Raw genomic sequence first — 6,886 nt, 5'->3', positions numbered from 1 at the left:
CAGATCAGCGATTCGACTTCCGGAGATCCAGAAGCAGAATTTCGAGCTGAAGCCTCAATACTACACTCTCGTGTCGCAGATACCCTACTCTGGGTTACCGCACGAGCATCCTATGGACCATTTGGAACGGTTCGAGGATCTAATCGCTGCCATTCGGATGGAAGGAGTCCCCGAAGATTACCTGCTGTGCAAGCTCTTCAGATACACGCTGAATGGAGAAGCGATGCACTGGCTTAGGCAGCAACCCACAGGATCTTTAACATCCTGGAGCGACATCAAGAATGCTTTCTTACGAAACTTCTTCGATGAGGCGCGCGCTGAAGAACTTCGGAACAAAATTTCCACATTCTCGCAGAAGGCTGGAGAGTCCTTCAAAGATGCGTGGATTAGATTTAGGTTTTTCCAGCGAGACTGTCCACACCACAGATTTAATGAAGTGCAGCTGCTAAGCACTTTCTTCCGAGGTCTCGCCTTACAGTATCAAATGGCTCTTGATATGGCGAGTGAAGGAAAAGGAAACTTCACTACTCGGAATCCGTTGGAAGCTGTGAGACTAATCGAAAACCTTGCTAACAGCAGCAGAACCAAAAACACTGACTCTGAACGGAAGAAGTCTGTAGCCTCTATCGGGAAGGAACATATGGACGAAGTAAGAGCTAAGTTAGATGTGGTGCATGAGCTTCTTAGGAAGCAAGTTTGTTCAGCTGAAGGAGAAGTAGCAGATACAGAAGGAGAAGAAGATGTGAACTACATCGGAGGTACCGGATTCCAGAAATTTGGAAACCAGGGCGGAAACAAAAACTTCTTTGGAAATGGCCAAAGAAGTAATTAAAATTCACAATTTCAAAAACCCTTCAACAACAGCAAGAGCTACTCGAACTCTTACTACCAAAATCCACCACCCCAGACTCAGGAAAGCATGATCGAAGAGAAGCTTGATCGAGTACTTTGGGGCAACAACAAATCACCGTGGATTTCAACGGTAAGATAGACTCTGCCTACAACAATCTGAACACCAAAATCGAGACCTTAGGGACTCAGGTGAGAAAACATGAAACTCAAATAATTCAGACGGGCGAGACTATAAAGAGGCTAGAGAGGCAGGAGCCGACAAAGGAAAACACCACGTAAATGCCATCATAGATGATGATTCCTCGCAAGTGGTGAGAAATGAAAAGCTTGAGGAAGGAGATTTCGAAATCGAAAACTCCATGAGTCTTGGCGGATCCCAATGGTGTCGACCGATGTCAATGAACTTGCATCGATCGACAGACCATGATGAAGGTCGATGGACGGATTGCTCCAGTCATCGATCGACGACGTCTGCCAATTCGACTGAATGCAATGCGGTTCGAATTCTAACTCATGAAGAATTTGCAGCTAAGCATCCTCACCCACCCTCCCCATTCTATGATAAAATCGATCGATCGGTTGAGGCAACCATCGATCGACAGAGTGAGCCCGACGTCGATCGTCACAACACACCTCCCATCGATCGACATGCAACTCTGACAAACCGAGTGCGGTTACCTTCAATCGATAATCATTACATCAATGCACTCAGACCAACCAAAACCCAACCCTTTACATAGTTCACCAGAATCTGTTCAAGAAGAACAAGAATCTGAAGGGAGAAGGTTAAGGAAAAGGAAGGAGAAGATTCCTAAAAACCTTAAGAGGGAAGCTGACGATAAGGAGATGGATGGTTTCACTAAACGAGTCCTCAGAATCCCAATCGAAAAACCTTTTGATGAAGCTTACTTCACACACCGGTTGTGGATGTTCTTTAGAGAAACAAAAGTAACTGAGGAGGACATTAGGAGAATGTTTCATCAAGTCAGAGGAAAGATGAAACACATGATCACATTGACGAAGAAGAGTGATCCTGGGAAGTTCGCAATACCATGCGTAGTCAAGGGTGTTGAATTTCCCCATTCAATGTGTGACACATGAGCATCAGTTAGTATCCTCCCTAGGATCATGGCAGACCAGCTTGGTTTGACCATCGAACCCTCAACAAAATCCTTCACCTTTGTGGATCTTTCAGAGAAACGATCAGGAGGCATCATAAGAGATCTGGAGGTACAGATTGGTGCCCTTGTCCCTGTAGATTTTCATGTCTTAGACATCGACCTTAACTGGAACTCTTCACTTCTGCTTGGAAGATCATTCCTAGCTACAGTAGGAGCTGTATGTGACATGAACAAGAACAAATTGTGTCTAACACTCATAGACCCAAACATCCACTACGACCCCATCCGACCTAAGAGAAAGGTCATTAATTCTGTGGATTATGGGAAAGAACTTGGCTTCATTGGCGCATGCCATTGTGGAGCAGAGTATGAATCGGAGTACGAAACAGAGCACTCAGAATCGATCGACACCCCAACCTTCCATCGATCCATTCCAATGTGTCAATGGTGACCGATGACCACAACAACACGTCACTCGACGTAATGCACCCACTTGACCATTTTGCTTCACCTAATCATTGTTACCAACATTTTGCCTTCCAACCTCCAACCAGGAGAGGACATGATGATTATTCCATAGGCAGTTGGGCAGACAGTGGTTTCCATGAAATTTTTGCAGTTGACACTGTAATTACTTCACCTAATGAGGAACATACCGAGGAATACGATGAGGATTACTGGAAAGAACGTGCAATAGAAATGTCTTTGCAGGATGAAAGACTTGACATACACAAGTTAACCAACACGTTTCCAACATCGTTCGACGCTGTGCACTCCGCATCGGTCGATACCCACCCTCGTCCAGCAAAACAACCGCTCACATCGATCGACACCCACAAAGGAACATTGATCGATATTCGCGTCGCAGCAAAAATCCAGGAGCAGGAGAATATTCCCTCCCCAACTAGGTTTATAGATACCTATATAAATCATTTTGCACCTCCGAAACTACCTACACACATCAGAGAAAACACACAAGCAAATAAGATGAACACTCTTCTTTCTACATCAACAAAAAAATCCATGAAGAGCAATCATCTCAAGAACACAAGTTCTGCAGAAATTGCTCTGCCATCGATCGATGTAACTGTATCTACATCGATCGATACTACTCTAAACCCTAATCTTTCTATTTCTAAATTGAATAATCATGCAAACATTGATTACGGTTTTCTAACACCTGATGAATTTGGTATTTTCAGGGACACAGATGGCAACGCACGTGCAATGGATGGAAGGATTTTACAAGTGTCCAGAGAGGACATAGCAGACATCCTTCAAGTAGCCAATGGACCTGACAACCTATTCTCACAGCAACGTGGCATTCCAGACGTCATTCAAACAGATCTTAACAACCACACAAGAGTCGCCACAACAGAGATCAACCCAGATCTATCACGCCAACCAAAAGGGCAAGCATCGATCGACGGTACAACGGAGACATCGATCGACAGGGTAACACCAACGTCGATCGATATGGATGAACCGACGTCGATCGACAGACGATATGAATGTGGGAACCGCGCTTTCGACATGTATGGAGCTAGAAAGTTCACTTGGGAACAAAGGGACAAATATGGAGTCTACAGAGATGAGCGTGGCCACGCACGAGGCGTAGCTGGTGAGATGATACCTGTCACAAAGGACAACATCAGGAAAATACTGGAAAGAGCATCTCTTTTTGAAGAGAGCCACATCTGTCTTCCAGAACATGCCACTTCCTTCACACTCACAAGACTGGAACCAGAACTCTACACCAAAGATGAAATCGATGAGATGGTGTTTGGTATTTGTGGAGCTCAGGAGAAACTGGGAGAGGAGCTCAAAACATTGGTGGATGACACACATCAGCCTTTGGATAGAGGCTACAATGAGCTTTTCAGATGTATGGCAGAAATGAGGACATAAATTGAAAGTTTACGTCAGCAACTTGAGAAGGAAGCTACGACCTCAGCATCGATCGACGCACCACGTGCAACATCGGTCGACGTCAGTCTTCCTACAGCTATGATCCCTGCAGAACCGTAATGTTCAACACAACACAGGGATGAATGTGAAGTCTCATACATCGACACGAGGATAAACGACGTTTACTGCCCTCTCAAAAACAACGTGGACTGGCTAAGCACTAAAATCGAGCTACTAAAGCAAGAACTGGACACCATTCGCAAGAAGGACCAACATCCAGCCACATCGATCGACATGTGCACCTTCACATCGCTCGACGCCAAAGTCTCAGCAATGAATGAGAGGCTGAGGACTTACGAGGATATGCATGACCGTTTTATATCACCAGTCATGACATATTTAAACAAATTGTCTAGTCAATTACTTGATGCCCAAAAGGATATTGAGAACATTACTAATGAAAGTTTTTTGCAGGCAAAATCAGCATCGATCGACAGGCTAAGAGGACCCTGGATCGATGGCAAGAAACATGTGGAGTTACTTCCTTACACAGCAGCAGAAGTTGACAAGATCACATCCAAGATCTACACTGCTCTAGACACCATGGAGGAACGACTTGACAAACGCTGCGATGACATCTACTTTCCATTCGACAACAAAATCAGTGGACTAGACAACCACGCAGAATGGCTACAGAAAGAAGTCAAAGCCACTCAGAGGCAACTCGCAGCTCAACATCAGATATCAGCATCGATCGATAGGACAAGAGCAAAATCGATCGACAGCAACTCACCGAGATCGACCAACGAACACATAATCGCATCGATCGATGCCGAGTCTATACCAATCAATACAGAAGACAGTAGAGTCAATGCAAAAGGAACTGACAGATCTTTCAGCATACGCCTATGACAACATAGGCTGGCACCAGGTCAGCATTGACAACATTCAAGAAAGGCTACAGAACATCTCCAATGTACTTGGGAAGATGGATGAAAAATGGACAAGAAATGATGAGGCCACAAGAAGTTTCATTGCATTTTGGTCCAGAATGCGCAGAGATGACGTGGATGCTTGGTTTCCAACAAGCAGCTGCTTCTCCAGCCAATAGCCAATAACTACCACAGTCAAGCTAAATGACTATAACCAAGCGCTGAGTGGGAGGCAACCCACTATTAGGTATTTTACTTTGGTTTTATTAGCTAGCATTTAATTTCTTTCGTTTTATTTCTTTCAGATTTAGGAGACCCAAGTAGGAGGACTTGAATATCGTCAACATCGTTCGATATAGGCAACCACACGACGATCGATGTAACACTTACACATCGATCGATATTTAATCCGGTCAGATGTATCTTACCTACTTGTTACATTTCGTACATTATAAACTATTCATCATAACTCCGGCTGAGTTACACTGAGACAGTGTAATTTAAGTCTGGGGGGAGATTTACTGATATAATTTATTTTATTCTTATGTAAAAAGGAATTTCAAATAAATTATGCTTAGCTATTGAAAATAGGGACTATAATCCTATATTGATTTAAACATGAATATCTAACCAATCTTTAGCACCATTTTAGATTTACTGATTGCAGATAGCACTAAAGATGCTAAAGCGGATCAACCTATCAACTACACACTTACCTTGAACCGTATGAAGTAACCAAAGCTGATTTCCAACACTAAACCTGACATAACCGCTTGTCTTGGGGCTTGGTATACATGGGATCGGATTCTTCAGACAGGTCTGGAAGGTAACGCTTGGTTTAGATTATTTATCACACTTTCTCTCTCTAGATTTCGAACCTAGATTAGTTAGTCTATATATTAAAAAAAAGTATATATATATATATAATAAAAAAAAATAAAAATAAATAAGATCTATTGTTTAATTAGGATGAGTATGAACAGGACTTGGTGGCTAAAACAAGTAAGGCTTGATTCATAAAGACTCAAATTAAAGAGTTCGAAACGGGACTTGGAGGCGGCAATCTTCAAGGCTCGCTTTCGCAAAGAACTCTTGGATATAGGTCAAAAAGAAGTGAACAGAACTTGGTGGCAACCACCAATAAGTTTTGATTCATGGAAGCATGTCCAATCTTGGTCACTGATCCTGCAATGGATGCAGACTTTGACTCAAGAGAGAAATTTAGAGAGAGAAAAACTAGGAACTAACTTTTACCTGCAGCTCCAGATACCTGTCTGAAATCCTTGCATCCTGTGATCGATACTCCCAAGGTAAAGCATTCACTTTATATTTATGCTAAGAAATGAAATCAGTAGAGGGGATATTAGACGTGAATTGATGAGTTGTGTTATGTTAGAAATGGTTGCTAAGCTAGGATATTGCATAGTGTGCTTTTGTGATTAAGACTTTTTAAATGTGGTTGCAAAATTGTTGAGGAAAGATTTCTATGTTTTTAAAATCTTAAATCCCTAAACATTTTCAAACCTCTTTCAGAGAAACTGCCTGTATGTTTTGCTTGAGGACAAGCAAAAGGATAAGTCTGGGAGAGTTGATATACCTTGGATCTGACCCATTTTTATCCATGGTACATTAGTATTTTACTATATATATGTCTATGTTTTCTACTCTTCTAGGTATGTTTTCAGGTTCAGGTGCATTTCGGAGTAAAGCTATGACTTTGGAGCATTTTGGAGCTTAAAAGACATTTCACCCGAGCTGACCACTTAGATGTCGACGAGAGGAAGAATAATCGATCGATGCGCATCAGTGCTGACGATCGATATCAGGAAATGCCTCGACAGATGAAGATTAATATCGATCGATGTACACAAGTACCGTCGATCGATGTCGAGACACCAGACGCGACATTTTGGATTCAGCAGACTTAAAAACCAAGGCCAAGCCAAATTACCAAAATGCCCTGACGAATTTTTAACCTAGTAGAATATATACTTCAAGTGTTTTGACGGCAGAGAGAGCTTTTCTTTTCTAGACCTAGTTTTGTTACAAGTTTCATTTGGAGAGAAGATCATT

At 42.6% G+C, this 6,886-nt stretch overlaps 1 non-coding gene across 1 annotated transcript; it reads right to left on the bottom strand.

Annotated features, from left to right (window-relative positions):
* Window positions 1-322: 322 nt before the first annotated feature.
* Window positions 323-429, bottom strand: LOC125575971. The gene has a single exon (XR_007314511.1). It is a non-coding gene; the product is annotated as a small nucleolar RNA R71 (small nucleolar RNA).
* Window positions 430-6,886: the final 6,457 nt, after the last annotated feature.

The sequence above is a fragment of the Brassica napus genome, chromosome A6 (assembly GCF_020379485.1).
Source record: "Brassica napus cultivar Da-Ae chromosome A6, Da-Ae, whole genome shotgun sequence".
NCBI lineage: Eukaryota > Viridiplantae > Streptophyta > Magnoliopsida > Brassicales > Brassicaceae > Brassica > Brassica napus.
Note: the sequence above shows the minus strand (reverse complement) of the source record. Positions and strands in the feature narration are given on the sequence as shown.